This window comes from Macrobrachium rosenbergii, chromosome 50 (assembly GCF_040412425.1).
Source record: "Macrobrachium rosenbergii isolate ZJJX-2024 chromosome 50, ASM4041242v1, whole genome shotgun sequence".
NCBI lineage: Eukaryota > Metazoa > Arthropoda > Malacostraca > Decapoda > Palaemonidae > Macrobrachium > Macrobrachium rosenbergii.
In genome coordinates, this window is record NC_089790.1 from 37,617,268 (window position 1) to 37,633,797 (window position 16,530).

The 16,530-nt window shown below is 36.5% G+C and overlaps 1 protein-coding gene across 1 annotated transcript in view; it reads right to left on the bottom strand.

Annotated features, from left to right (window-relative positions):
- LOC136832841 (A disintegrin and metalloproteinase with thrombospondin motifs like) overlaps positions 1–12,437 on the bottom strand; it is a 353,918-nt gene extending 341,481 nt beyond the window's left edge. Inside the window, exon 1 of the mRNA XM_067094498.1 lies at positions 11,237–12,437. The gene's annotated coding sequence lies outside the window, so the exon portion shown is untranslated. The remainder of the gene's footprint in view (positions 1–11,236) is intronic.
- Positions 12,438–16,530: the final 4,093 nt, after the last annotated feature.

A 16,530-nucleotide genomic window follows, 5' to 3' on the forward strand; every position in this document is an offset into this window, starting at 1 on the left:
AATTTAATCTTTCAAAACTTTCATCTTTTTTCCCACACGACTTTAAAATCTCCGGTGCTTTGAAATTCAGGTGAAAGTAAATCCGACTCGACCGAACACTACCGGTAAACAACTTCAGTGACCGGTGCCCATGAATGATAAAAAGGGCACCGGCACCTCATCCGCTTTTTATACTTTCTACTGGGGGCATTAAAGGTCACAAAAAGCAAGAGGGTCTGCTTACATCTCCTTCTTTTCTAATGTAAGCTGTTTTCTCTCTTTTCTCACTTGACTTCCGAGCTAGTGCCCATCGCTCTCTTTTTAGACCACTGATTGTCTTCTGTAAGTAAAGAAGGAGACCAAGTAAGGTTTTAATTCTTCAGCGAGGCTGTTTCTCTTCCTTCTCTTGGAAACCGTCCATCTCAGACTACCCAAGGAGGTATTCAGAGTTCACACTCATGCATGAATCTTTAAAATTCTCCACTTTATTTAAAACTGTTTTGTAATTTTCGCTGAAGAGGAAAACAACTAAGATAGAAGTCGACTAAAGGAGCGATTTGATTCAGTGCCCTTTTCGCCCACAGTTCCGCACTCTCATTCTCGGGTAACATTGAGCGAGAACGAGGCTAATGTCCTTTGATTACGAGGTAGAGAAGCTTTATTCATAATACGGGAAGATCATCCAAAAAGTAGTCATGAACTTACTAGTTGGGTTCTTCTCCTTGCAACAGGAGAGTCTCTCTCTCTCTCTCTCTCTCTCTCTCTCTCTCTCTCTCTCTCTCTCTCTCTCTCTCTCTCTCTCTCTGTCATAACATGAATATGAATTTCTTGGGCTATAGAGCGATAAATTCATTATGGACGTTACAGTTAATTCTCAGATGTTTAATATACGAGTGTTATGACGGTTATATGCGGAAAAGCAAGTAACCTACTTTTTAATAAATGGTAAACAAAGAATAGGACAAAAGGCCAAATAACCTAGTCGGATGTCAAGTCAGCCAATGCAGTCTTGAGAACACCAAGACCAGTAAGAATAAATTACGTTATTCTTCTTACAAGTCGCGGCTGTACTGCTGTTCCTCACATAAATCTGGATGCTCTATAAGTATGAAAAACTCAACGTAACAGAGGAGAAGTTAAAAGGTAGCGTGCATAGGAAGTTTTAAAGCTAACCGGCATTCCAAATCGGGCAGCAAGCTCAAGGAAGCATGCACAGTCATGCGAGTGAAAGGGAACAAAGGCCACTTTGACTGATATGAAGCACAGCATGGATCGGCATTATTTACAAACCCTGGAAATTTCACACGAGGTATCCTTCAAGGGCTGCACTACTAAGTATACATTTTCATTGTTAAACGAAAGCCGGCGATATTGGGCTCTCCTTGCCCTCGTCTCAATCAGGCTGAGAAGTAAAATGGATGACAAGGGAACAACTGGGCTCTAACTACAGAGGTGAGACTACGAAAGTTCCTAGCCTGAGACAGTGATGGCGTAGTACAAGAAAGGATAGGCCGACCTTTAAGTTAGGTTAGGTTAGGTTAGGTAATTTGGGTTAGCTATCTTCCTTTCCTGCGAAATCACCCTGAGATTTTGCATTCCTGAAGGATTCCGTCATGTAAAGCTTCACTAAAATTGTAACGTGAATGACAAAGCTTTAACCATAAAAAAACATAAAAAAAAAACAAAAGACAGGAATTCCTCAAAAACTTGAATTACTTTCGTCTAGATATTTCTACAATGAGTGTTGGAACGATTGGACGAGATAATACTAGAGCATGCAAGCCTATCCCAGGGCAAATGCCAAAGAGTACGGTTAGCTAAATAAGATTGCTACCTGTAAAGAGTTCCAGTATAAATTAAGTTGAGCATAATGAACAAAGTATGAAATATATATAAATGTTGATGGGGGATTCCAAACAAAGATTTATAGTGATTAATATAAGCAAACCCCCTTCACCGAGAATATTCAGAATAGACCTTTCTCCTTCCGGGTGAGCAAGACGAACAATAATGCAAGACAATTTACCACTCTTATGGGTGGAACTCAATGACTGAAGAAACAGTCAATCTTCGACACTTCTAAACCAAAACGATTGAGAGGAAAGTCTTAATATTAAATTTTCTTCTGCCAGAATGTGACACAAGGCCTGTCATGTCCAGTTTAATATCAATATTAAGTAGGAAGAAAGACTGACGTTATCGGTGTAAAGCTCGCGATGCAAAAAAAAAAAAATATATATATATATATATTATTTACTTGAGAATAGAACTAGCAGAGAGTAAATTAGCACCCTCGCTCATAAATAGCTCCATTCAGATAATCAATTTGAGACTCATTCGTGTGGTTTAGAATGCATGGTGTATGAATACAAATATGAATATAATGAGATTATTCTCAATATATATATATGTATGTATGTATATATATGTATATGTATAATAATAAATGACCCAAGCTGTACGAAAGTAGACCAGACGTACGAGGGGCAATATTTTGGAGGTTTGCAGAGTTTGCTGAAGCATAACAAAACAGCAGCTCGTTTGTCGAAAGGAGATATGTAACTTTATGTAAGAATTCATATCATAACAAAATGAAGGTCCAGAGGACACGATGAACTAGGGTATTGATGTATTCAGTAACTTAGACATTTAAATATAGCCTACAACTCAACATTTAGCAGACAATGTGGTATTCTCGAGCAATTCGAAAGCCCTGCGTAAGCGATGGACAACTTTCTTCAAATTAACCCTCGCTTATTCAGACCATATGTGCCGGTGAGGGGCAACTCTCTTAAAACAACCTTTGCCTTATTATACAGCACTTGTTGAAAGAAAGTTCGATGCTGCGTTTCTTGATTCAGTCCACATTTATTGTCCATGCGTACTGAACGAAAAGTGTGGCTGTAACAGAAATGATGTGTGCTCATGAAGCACACGGTATTATTCAATAGATCAACATTTAGTTGACTAGACACTCCTTTGTTTCATGCATTGAACATGGAAACTCATGCTCTCACCCATGAAATACTTGCAGACTAAGGTTTGATAAACGTCTAAGATCAAAAGCAGATAAAAAAAGATCAATAGTAGCATGTTTCTTCATAGGGAAACTTGGATAACTCAAGTAATTTACAGGAATCCAATAAGGTGGCTGCATAACTTTTAAGGAACCTGCTTTGAAAAAAAGGGCAAATAACTTGCCCTATTAACAAACAATCTACTTTTGATCTTTTTTATCTTTTGCTATATCTACTTTTTAACTAAGACTTCGACTTGGGAATTCTGTTTCCATTTCCGATAATTTTTGAACATCCAAGGCGAAATTCCTCCATGAAGAGGTCATCTTGTTTTTAGAAATTAATATTTGACTATTCTTATGCAGTAATTAGTGTGTATATTCCCTTCGTTGAAATATTCTATAAAAATCTTTGGTCAAATATCATAGAAAAATGCATATAGAATGGTAAATTTTCAGATAACGAAGAAAATCAGAAATCTGAAGGAACCGAAAGTAACAAGTATCCCCAGGGAGTAGCCACTGTGAAACAACATCGAGTGGAGGTTTCATCTTTTTTGACTTTCAGATCATGAAAAGTGAAAAATTATTCAATGATTCACCAAAATTTCATTTGCCTGGATGCAGTAAATACAAATAAATAGTATATCATTACAAGAAAGTTAAAGTACAGCATACTTTACGGAATAACAGCGCACTCAACTGCAGTGCGTGATCTCTACACTGATAGTAAGACACCTGGCGTGTGTTACTTGGCAGAAGGCAGTAATACCTAATCATGTAATAGCTACTCATGTAATCACCGAGTACCATTCTATAATACATCTTCTAGAGAGAGAGAGAGAGGAGAGAGAGAGAGAGAGAGAGAGAGAGAGAGAGAGAGAGAGAGAGAGAGAGCATTCTTTTAGTGGAAACCAAATCGTTTTGAATTATGCCAGTAAAGAATCAAATACTATAATTGTCAAAGTATATTTCTGCATTAAGCTTTATTGACCTGCAACCTTGCTGGACTAAAAGACCATTCCACCTCTTGTCTTGTTTTAGTACAAGTGTTGTTAATTGCAGCCATTTACAAAGACAATTAGAACCTGATACAGCTTTTTTCCATGATAATATTTTTAAAATATGGAAAGATAGGGAGATATATAAGTAAACTGACATAAAAAAAAAACATTCATGAAAACCAGGAACGAAAATCCTTTCTGTAGCGAATTCAAAGAAAGCTCAAAAATTTCACCGACAGCCGGAAATTGTTCGCCAAAGAAACAGACCCTTTAAAAATCTGTCTGTCAAAAGATGAAAATTGATCTCACTCCTCCAGCGAAAAGGCAATTCACGGAATTCCGGTAAAATAATATAAAAAAAGGTTCCAACCCGGATCACAAATCCACTACTGCTGCTGGAACTATTACTATTACTCCCCCGCAAGTTTCCACCCAAAGCTGAACCTGGTGAAAGTGAAGTTCGTAAACTGAGCACACACCGTAAGACGCTGGGCTTGAGGATAACGTTTCTCTTCCCTTCCGGCGGTAATGCGGAACGACCTTCAAGAACTGAATGACATCGGTCATTTCGCAAAATGTTTTAAGGTAGCTTTGCATGGTTCACGTCTCCGCAACAAGAACACCAAAAAACTTCTAGGTCATTGTTCAGAGTAGCATTCATATTTAATTCTCTCCTTCCTTGTTATTTAGCGTGAGACATGCATTTATCTTTGATCGAAGACTATTTGGGGAAACGGTCAAATGTGTGTATTCATATATATATATATATATATATATATATATATATATATATATATATATATATATATATATATATATATATATATATATATATGTGTGTGTGTGTGTGTGTGTGTGTGTGTGTGTGTATACATATTTACATACATTCGACCGTTTCCCCGAACAGGGAACATTTCCAAATTCCAGGGCTAAAGAGAAAAAACACAACGCTCGCTGCCATATTCATGACTCAGCTACGGCATTAGCTACTGAACGCACCTACTGTACACGAATGTCACCAGCAGCTCATTTAACCATCCTTCATCCTCATGAATACAGTCATGCTTTCCGATATTATGTTCCATCCTTCCCAGTACCTCTTTCACTCCATTTATTCAACAATTCCTAGGGCTTACTCCCCTCCTCTTCCCAAACACTTCCAAGTCACCCCCGCTTTCCACTACTCTGGTGCTTTCCATTCTTTCCACATGATCAAACCATCTGAATATACTCTGAACCGTGCTTTTACTTTCCATAAATTTTGTTAACTCTCCTCACTCGATTCATCTTTCTTACTCTGCATATTCTATGCATCTTGAGAACTTCAGCTTTTTTTTTTTTTTTTTATTAACTATTTCCACATGGGAAATTTGATTACAAAATCTATTCATCCATTCCCACCTCGGCTTCCAGTGCCAATCAAAGTCTCTCCCCAGTCTTTGCAAATGGTGGTACCTTTCTTGTTTCACCAGTTCAGTGACTCATCTCTTCTTTCCTCCTATTATCGTCCAGTATGTTTATTATCAAATACTTATACATCTTCTATTCTTCCGCCATCAGCATTATCGTTAGAATCTCTATCTGTCTGTTTTCCCTTTATCTTCATAACATTATTCTTGCTCATATTGACTTTCAGCTTTCTCATCTTGCAAACACATGCAAATTTAGGCACTAGCTTCTGTAGCTTCTTTTCATAATCCAATCAGTAGTGCATCAATCTGCAAACATCATCCATTCTAACTTCAGTTATTGCACATTTTCCTATTCCTACATCTACTGTCATTTCTCTGGCGTCTTGCAACGATTCATCCGCAAGAACGTTGAGCAACCAAGTACCCATAACACACCCAGGTCTCAGACCAAATTTGATACAAAACCAGTCACTCCACATTCTACATTTCTATCATTTGCTTCGGCATCATCGTTAAGCGTTGTAATCTGTCTCAGTGGCTTATCTTCTATACGATACATTCTCAACATCCTTCACATAATCTGGACATGGACTCCATCGCTAACTTTTCATAACAAATGCTTGATCCACATGAACACTGATCTCACCCCATCAGCAGTTCTGTCATCTGTTTTACTCTCTTACTTAAAATCCTGCCATAGACCCTCTATGGGATCTTAACGCCATGTCCCTACAATGCTCAGTCAATCCATCTCCTTATCCCATTCATTCAGAGCTTTTCTCTGATCCAGGTATACCCTTCAGGCAAACACACACACACACACACACACATATATATATATGTGTATGTATGTATGCATGCATTATATATATGTATGTATGCATGTATACCTGTCTTCACGGTGGCTGGAAATAAAAAATGACCAGTTGTATTTTCAAGGCAACCGCGAGGGCTGAAGTTTATATTATTCATATGGAATACTATTGAGTATGTATATATATATATATATATATACATATATATATATATATATATATATATATATATATATATATATATATATATATATATATACATATTATATATATATATATATATATATATATATATATATATATATATATATATATATATATATATATATATATATATATATATATATACATATACACACTCATATATATATATATACATATATATATATGTATATGTATAAAGATATGTATATATAGTGATACAATCTTATTACCTATTTCGCGTCAAATTCAACATCAACTTGATGTGCACCACCTTGTCTTGACAGCCTTCACCTCAGTTGGCAGGTGAAACGTGAAGTTTTCGAAATTCCGTTCATCAAATCTGGACGTTACTCTGTACGAAATAGCAACAAAAGGATTTACTTATTGATTCCTCTTTTAACCTCTAGTCCAATAAAAGCTTGTTGGCATTTGTCTATTAATTACTCTACACACACATATATATATTTGTGTGTGTATACATACATGCATATATATATATATATGATTCATCAAACCAAGAGGATAAGTAATAATAAAAGCACCATATTGCAATCATCACTAAGCATTTCACTCTAGAAAGCAGGGCATAAAAGAGTCCCGAGGCATTCTGACATTTAAGTATTTATGAGATCGATGCGTGAGCTTGCCATGGCGACCTTGGGCCACAAGGCTGCAGAGCAAAATCTACAATAACTGCCTTGCCTTGAGCAGTGATGACTCGAGGAAAATCATTTGTGTTTCACCAACTTAAAATTCCTGTAATGAAATTCAAGTGATCGTAGTGTTACCAATACTTGGATTCGTTCCTCCTTTTAGTTTTCTGAAAAGGAAGCTATTGAGAGGCTATTTGTCTGTCCGTCCGCACTTTTTCTGTCCGCCCTCAGATCTTAAAACTACTGAGGCTGCAGGTTGGTATATTGATCATCCACCCTCCAACCACCAAACACCAAATTGCAGCCCTCTAACCTCAGTAGTTTTTATTTTATTTAAGGTTAAAATTAGTCATAATCGTGCCTCTGGCAATGATATAGGTCAGGCGACCAACGGGCAGTGGTTAAAGTTTTATGGGCCGCGGCTCATGCAGCATTATACCGAGACTACCGAAAGATAGGTCTATTTTTGGTGGCCTTGATTATACGATGTATATAAAACTCGGTTGCGACGAAGAAACTTCGGCGCATTTGTTACTTGTCTTTATTTTACTTATACATGCGAAAGTTTCCGTTGACCCTTTAACGTCATTTAATTCCATTGGCTATTTTTTATCAAAATGAAATTAAATTCTCAGTGACAATAATGGCTGAACACTTTTAACGATTGTTATTTAATGCTATTAATGTTTCTATATTCTTTACCATTGATACATACCCAGCATTCCATATCAGAAATAATTTCCTTTTGCCTCAACAATGAATCTTGACCAATACTATACTTTATAGTAATTTTTTGAAATTCTTAAAATTCTAATAGCACTGATTTAGCCGACATTTTAGCTTCGCTTCAAATTTTCTGAAAGTGATCCTGCGACAAGTGCCCAAAGAAATAAGAAATTTTGGACGTTACCAGAATAAAAAAAATCATCAGCCACCTCTATTCATATGATAAGCATTAGCTGCAGTTTTCAAGAAAAGATAATCATATCTTCTTCATCTGTTGTTCGTTCGGACTGAAAGCTCTGAGTGAAGATCGCATTAAGAAAACAAGTGTGAGGAAATCGAAAGAGTAAGAAGCCACTGTGGCTATTCCAAACACAAATATACCTGGTAATAAATGACCACTAGATTCAGTACACAAAACATACATATAACACATACGCACAAATGTGCATATGTATTATAAATGTGTGAGAGTGTTTGTACGTGTGTGTGTACATGTGTGAGTGTGTGTATGTGTGTATTGCTTATGATTCTAATTCGTGAAGTTTCTACCATGACTAGTTAAATGTGATTTCATGTTGATATTTTGCTGGACTCCAATAATTCCTAATCTTGCATTGTAAGATAGTGTCCTCATTCTCACTTCCTGACTTTAAAATTTATAAAGTACTACCTGTTTATACACTATAATCTTAATACAAATAGCAATAACAACCAGATGTTCTATTAGGAAGAAATTTTATTTTATTTTTCTTTAATAAAGAGCAATTGTCACAGAAATAATGTACCTTGTGGTCATAGATATAAGTTTGCTTTGATTTCTATGAAAAATTAATTATTCTTTTGTATTTACCAAATGTTTTGTCACCAGAATTTTTATTTCCAAATAAAATGAATCAAACCAACTGGCAATCATTAGATCTCCTAAGGAGACAAATTCAATATGAACTTTTAAATATTAACTATTTCCACGGAAATATCGAGCGTTTATAAAAGGGCTGAAGAGGTTTTCAAGTGGTCACCATTCGCGAAGCAGAAAATCATGATTGTGTCAGCATTTTCCGGTAAATTAATGAATATCAAACTATTTGACTGTCTTTAAAGATCTTCAGAAAATAATTGTACAAAACCTACACGCAAGAATGAAGAATATGTATGTAAATATATATACTATATATATATATATATATATATATATATATATATATATATATATATATATATATATATATATATATATATATATTTATATACACACACACATATATATACACACACACACACACACACACACACACACACATATATATATATATATATATATATATATATATATATATATATATATATATATATATATATATATATATATATATATATATATATATATATATATCACGCGTAATCAAAGACATACTTTATCATCACACGTATTCAAAAGAATACGCGGGACACATCTCTTGCAAGAAATATTTCCGGTACTGTCAGAATGTAACATCCATCAGTCCCTGATCTTTACTAGTCACATTTCCCCATCTCTCAACTAACGGAACATCACGTCTGGTATACAACTTTCCCTCGAAATCCAGACACTCCCCCTTTTCTCAGGGTATTTCTCTCTCTCTTTCTCTCTTTCTCTCTCTCTCTCTCTCTCTCTCTCTCTCTCTCTCTCTCTCTCTCTCTATACATAAAGATAAACAAAAAGTATGGATACACAATCGTGAAGCCCTAATGATGATTCGCACCGGTCATAGTTGATAAGCAATCGGAAACTTCCAGAACTCTCTCTCTCTCTCTCTCTCTCTCTCTCTCTCTCTCTCTCTCTCTCTCTCTCTCTCTCTCTCTCTTTCTGTTTATCTCCCTGTCTTTCTCCAACCTTTCCCGGGAAGACAGCCAGACGGACATTCACCGTCCCTTTCCCAGATCTCTTCAAACAGGTTTGGAGGAAAAGGACGCTGCACTGATGCTTATTTATGATCACATCTCAGGTGATTTTAGTTTTGACCTGAAGGTTTTGAGGGGCTTCATCAAGATTCAGGTATCAAAATCATCTCTGCCTCTTTCAAGCAGACTTCGGTGTGTTTGTTTGTTTGTTTGTCCGCTCTCTCGGCTACTTGCTTGTCTTGGAAATGTCGTTGCTAGAATTTCGAAGGATCTTAGTAGTTCATATTACTTGTGCCTCTCTGTATAACCAGATATAAGGTAGATCTTGAGGCTGGTTATTAATGTGGCAGTATGCTACGCCAAGGCCTAAGCCCAGGTGTAGAGGGGCTGAGTCCTCTTGTTTAGCTGCCTTTCCTTTCCTAAAAGACATTATGAACCTTTTACTATTTATATATTTTTTTTTTATGAGAACTATGCCGTTCTGTAACTTGTGTAATTATAGTTACTCTTTACAATCAATAAATATACTTCGTGTAGCACGTCACTACACAAATTTTTATTCTTTCTTACGCTTCCAGTTTTTGTGAAATGTGTATTGGTAAGCTGCGGCAAGAAAACGAAAATCAGCCGTTAACCCGTCATCAGCCTGAGATTAAACAGCGAAAACTTTGAAAGGGTTTGGATAAATATCCATTTCATTTTTGTCACGAGACTGTCAGATCCAGTGTTCCAGTCAGGTCTTTGTTGCGCACCAATCAAAGACAGGAAGGAAAGTAAACCTGCTCTGTGCACCGGTACTTCACCTGACGTCTAATGCACCGTTTCTCGCGGTGAGGACGGACTGGTCCTGTGTATGCACCCAGACCTAAGCGCAACGGTTCAACTCGCTCTCTCAGTATCACGCCCAATGCGCACTCTGGTAGATTCGGAGTAAAACTCACGATTAACCTTATGGACATGTGCACATAGGCATGTAAATTTCCCTACAGTATATTCATACCCTTGAGTTATGGAGTTACGGTCCATTCACAAATAAACATACAGACGTATGTTATTTCTGAACTCTATAGCTGATTTACAGAATATGAGGGTTCGGATATATATGTATATATATATATATATATATATATATATATATATATATATATATATATATATATATATATATATATATATATCATATATATATATCATCTTGGTGTAATCTGGTTCATTTAGAACTGCGTTCATAAACAAAAAGAATGTGAAGTTTAAGAAGGCTTCAGAGTATGAGACATCACAATGGCAAATATAAAACTCATTGCAGTTCCACTGGTATGGAGATACAAGGACAAATCTTTCCAGGTGGGGCTGACAGCGGACTGATCTGACGACGGAGATTCCAAGCTTTTCTGGAAATGTTTCTTAATAAGGCAGAAATGCCAAGTAAGCAAGAATTCGTGATCTGATTCCTTTGCACCCTTTCTAAGCTGAGTCCTGCAAGTACTGCAATTGCATGCTTGAGTAAAGCAACTGTAAAAAAGAGAGTTTATCTCACCCCACTCACCTTTAGTTGACGGGTGCGAAGAATGCTTCCAGAGGCTCCTTTTCTTGCTTAATCTCTCCTTCCTCTTCTGTCGCTGGAACTAGAAGGTTAACGAAATGGGTCTAACTCGCCTTCAGAGAAGAAAAGGGAATGAAAATAGGAAATTTAAGAAAAGTCGAAGAGTCTCTGCGCTTTATTTTGTTATGGGTGTGCGTATGTTAGCTTGTTTGTGTAGAGCGCTGGGCTGGGCGCAGCTGATCTGGAGCTGAGCAGTGCAAGGTTATTCAAATGCCAACATCAGAGGAAGGAATTTTCTTCTTGAAGTCTGCGCCTTAGGTGTTGCGCTATGCAGAGTTTGATAGAATTTAACAAAAAGGTGCGGCTTTGGAGTATTATTTTTTGATGTGGAAATAACTGAGAATAAGAGAGAATGTACGACTGTAGGACTGTTTTCTGTAGAAACAGAAACCAAAAACTTATTCGGTCTTTATAGAACTGGGAATGGAAATGATCAAAAGATGGAACCTTTCTTTGAGGATAAAGCTTTTCAAAAGGATGAGAGCAATGAAATGTAGAAAGAGGAGACTTGGTGAATGTATTTAAGGTAAAGGTGACTGAGCCAATGCGTTATGAGACGCAGAGAAAGAAAAAGGGGAAGATAAAGAGGCGGAGGATAAAGGAGGGGAGAAGCAGGAATCACGACAACTCAGGAGAGTCAGCCCTTGCATCCTCGATAAGCGTTCATCACAGGAGTTCTTAAAGAGACCACAGACCGTATCCTTGGCACTTGGATGGGTATCATTCACGTTGGCACTAATCATTCACTCTACTTTTCAACCCAAATTCATAGAGCTTGTAGGTATGAAGAAGCAGCGAAGGGATTCGAATTCATAAGGGTGCGAACGAGGAAGGAACCACTTCCGTTTCGAAAATTCGATGATCCTGAGACAGAACTCGAATACTTTTTTCTTTTCTGGTAATCAAAATGTCGAGCACACTTTTATTTTCCCTCAAATAGACTCACGTGTAAAGTACACCTTTCCAAAATAAGAATACTTTTTCTGGTTTTTGTAACGAACTATCGGTAAAGTGACAGCAATTGAGTTCGTCTATTATCCAGTGTTCGGTTATAATCCAATTTGGCACTAAACGAGGCACTCTTTTCAGCGTGGCAGCAACGTTCGCGCGTGCAACTCCACCTCCGCCAACACCAGAACTGACTGACTGACCCACATCCAAAACCCGCCCCCGCCCTCCCTTTCTCTCCCGCGCCGACTTCACTTTCCTGGCCTTTTAAGAAAGTGACTCCCAAAACACTCTTCCTGTTGACTACAGTTTGCCGTCGATCCTTGCGAGAAATGGAATCTTTTGCAACCCTTCGGGTTTTTGGAAGCGTCACATCTAAATGTGGGCCATTTCCTTCGTAGTGACTGGAAACGAGATCAAAATCCAATAAGATGGGGCGAGCGGCAGAGAACGGTGCGTCGGCTGAAAAGTGAAAGTGTTGTCAGTTCGGTGTGTGCGTGCGTGTGTGTGTATGTGTGTGTGTGTGTGTGCATGCGTAACTCCTCTCCGTGATACACACAGCCCGGTCAGTTTTAAAGTTGAGAGAAAAAGTACTTAGATCGTACACAGTATTGTCAAAAAACAAAGAGAAAGAGAAGGTAATCATTAAAAGGGGCATGAATTAGCTCACACCATGCTCTAACTATCGCTTCTTTTTCAGCGAAATTGTGATTTCCCTAACCTGGCTCCTACAGTGTAAGCTGGAGCACTAGCCAAAAGGAGGCTGGCCACAGCCCCTTACCATCCTCCACTCTCCCGAATCCATCAACCATCAAGGACACTTCGTACAATCTCCCAGCAGCTCCTGTGGATCCGATTGATGTATTTTACATCTGAGACTGATACGCATTTTTAACGCTAGCTTCGGCTACGCTGGTCAGACATCACTATGGCTTGAGAAAATAGTAATATATTCCTTAAACTACATTTGTTATACTTTTCTAGACTTGACTTAGCGTCAGTTTTTTAATCTAAATAACTGGAAAGTGCGTCTCTCCTGGACAAAATTCTTTCTCTAACCCCAGGCGGCGAGCCATCAGAAGATATCATAGTTGTGGACTCAATCTACTGTAGATATAGTATATAAAAAAAGGATAACATCAAAGGGCATATATTACCTTACAGAGGTACTAGATTTAAGAAGTTCCACGCATATGTTCATTCAAAAACAAGTTAGAAAGAAGAGTGGGATTAGTATAACGTATAAAACAAGAAAAACCAAGTGCCCATCTTAATAGCAATGAGAATTTATTTGCAACATCACGAAAAGATAAATTTATTTAATGGAATACCGTATATAATCAATGATAAAATCGTGATAATAAACCGGTATATTGAGAACTCAACACACACACACACACATATATGTGTGTGTGTGTGTGTGTGTGTGTTATATGTGTGTATACATATATATGTGTTAGAAATAATCAACACACAATCACGTGTGGAACAGAAGTAATTTCTGACTCACATCAGGATCGAACCCAGGTCTTTCAATTGAAAGGCAAGGGCGCTGCTCACTAGGTCATATATATATATATATATATATATATATATATATATATATATATATATATATATATATATATATACAGTATATATATACATATCATACATACATACAAATATAACCTCCAGGTGTGATCTCACCAGCAAGATGAAATTCCAGGCAAGGACGGTTGACCCCAACACCGAATGAGTTACCACAGTAAGGTGGGAGGCCAGTGAATGACAACCACATTAAATACTGGTTTGCAATTGGCCAGGTAACATTTTCTGGATCTAGCCCTTGGAAAGGGATATATATATATATATATATATATATATATATATATATATATATATATATATATATATATATATATATATATATATAAATGTTACCCAGTATTTGGTGTGGTTGTCACTCACTGGCATCCCAAATTACAGTGGCAAGTAATTCGGTGTTGGGGTCAACTGTCTTTGCCTGGAATCCCATCTTGCTGGTGAGATCACACCTGGAGGTTATAAATGTATATATGTATGATATGTATATATATATACACACATATATACACACACACACACACACACACGCATATATATATATATATATATATATATATATATATATATATATATATATATATATATATATAAACATTAAGCTACAAATATTATTTAATATCCACTTAGCTCTACTTCGGGAATATCGCCGAAGGGGAATTATAACTGATAAATGATTTATACAAACACAAATATATATATATATATATATATATATATATATATATATATATATATATATATATATATATATATATAGTATATAAATATACATATGCTTATATATACCTAATAGGTTCCTTGGGTCTCACTGCAATCTATTAGTTCCTCGTTGGACAAGTCGGTATAGTTCTCGACAAGCACTCTGCTGGGCCCGCGTTCGAGTCTCCGACCGGTCAATGAAGAATTAGAGGAATTTATTTCTGGTGATAGAAATTCATTTCTCTGTATAATGTGGTTCGGATTCCACAATAAGCTGTAGGTCCCGTAGCTAGGTAACCAACTGGTTCTTAGCGACGTGAAATAAGTCTAATCCTTCGGTCCATCCCTAGGAGAGCTGTTAATCAGCTCAGTGGTCTGGTTAAACTAAGGTATACTTACTTACTGCAATCTATTCCAGGTCACATCAAACCATTAAAAAATTTAGAAAGTTTCTAAGCATTTACCTTTGACATGAAGTTGTCAGCTATATATATTATCGTATATATATATATATATATATATATATAAGAAGATATATATATATATATATATATATATATATATATATATATATATATATATATAAGATATATATATATATATATATATATATATAAGAAGATATATATATATATATATATATATATATATATATATATATATATATATATATATATATCTCTTTCTTGGTCTTCAGCTTTGCCCATTTCTATATGGGGTCGCTGTTTCCTATCAGCCTTCTCCACCTTCCTCTGTCCAGTGCATCCTGACTTCATAAACCTTTCTCAACCTTTCTGCCGCATGTGATTTTCTATTTTATCCTTCCATTTGAACTTTTGCCATCCTCTTCTTCCCCCCACATCCATGCTCATAACCCTTTTACTCAGATGATCTTCTCGTCTCCACATAACGTGACCAACCTGGGCCTTCTTCGATACTTCCCCTAACTTAACTGTTCATCTAATAACTTCAATTCCGATCGTATCTCTTCTTGTGACTCCATGCATCCATCTCAAAATTCTCATCTCGGCCACATCCATTTTCCGTTCTTGAGCCCTCTTCTTCGGCCACGTCTCGGCTCCATAAAAAATCGCTGGTTTGACCACACAGACAGACAGACAGACAGACAGACACACACACACACACACACACATATATATATGAAAATAAGAAGGCCCATAAAACACTACACAAACATATTTCACACACAATGGTATATACATGAAGGTGTGGCACATGTTACACACATTGACAAATTCCCTACACCCGTTTGGCGATGGATCTGGCGGTCGCGTTTCTGGGTCATCTTCTTCAAAAGGGTAAGTGCGAGGATTAAGGTGTCAATGGCGTCCGATTTCCAATATGACAGGTTCATATTGTTGGTTTGATTGATGATATTCCATATATATATATATATATATATATATATATATATATATATATATATATATATATATATATATATATATATATGTATATATATGTACATATATATGGACGATCTATCGGTAGAACTTTCGATGTCTTGTGAAGTCTTAGAGGTGGTGGAAGGAGTAAAACAAGGAGTCGACTAAGCGCTTTCCTATTTTTTTTTCAGGGTCAAGTGATACAAAAATCATTATTTGCTGCAAAGTCACCAGTGTGGCAGCAATACATTAACATAAAAACTACCTTACACCTATCCAAGAACTAATTGCCTAAAAATATTATTTACATGCATTTCGTCAAATTTATACAACCCTGGGCTGTTGTTGATCAAATTAACACGATTTTTCTTTATTACACATAATTCTACAATGTTTCGTTTCGTGATGTCTTCACAGAACAAGATCTCTTCAGCATTTTTCCAACTGATATTGGTGCAGCATTCATTCATATGCTGAATAAAACTTCTTGCAGTATTCCCTGTTCTAACATTGTATTCATGTTGTTTCAATCTTACTTCGAGATCCTTGCCTCTCTGTTCCCGTACTTTTTATTACAGTTATTTCATGGGATCTCAT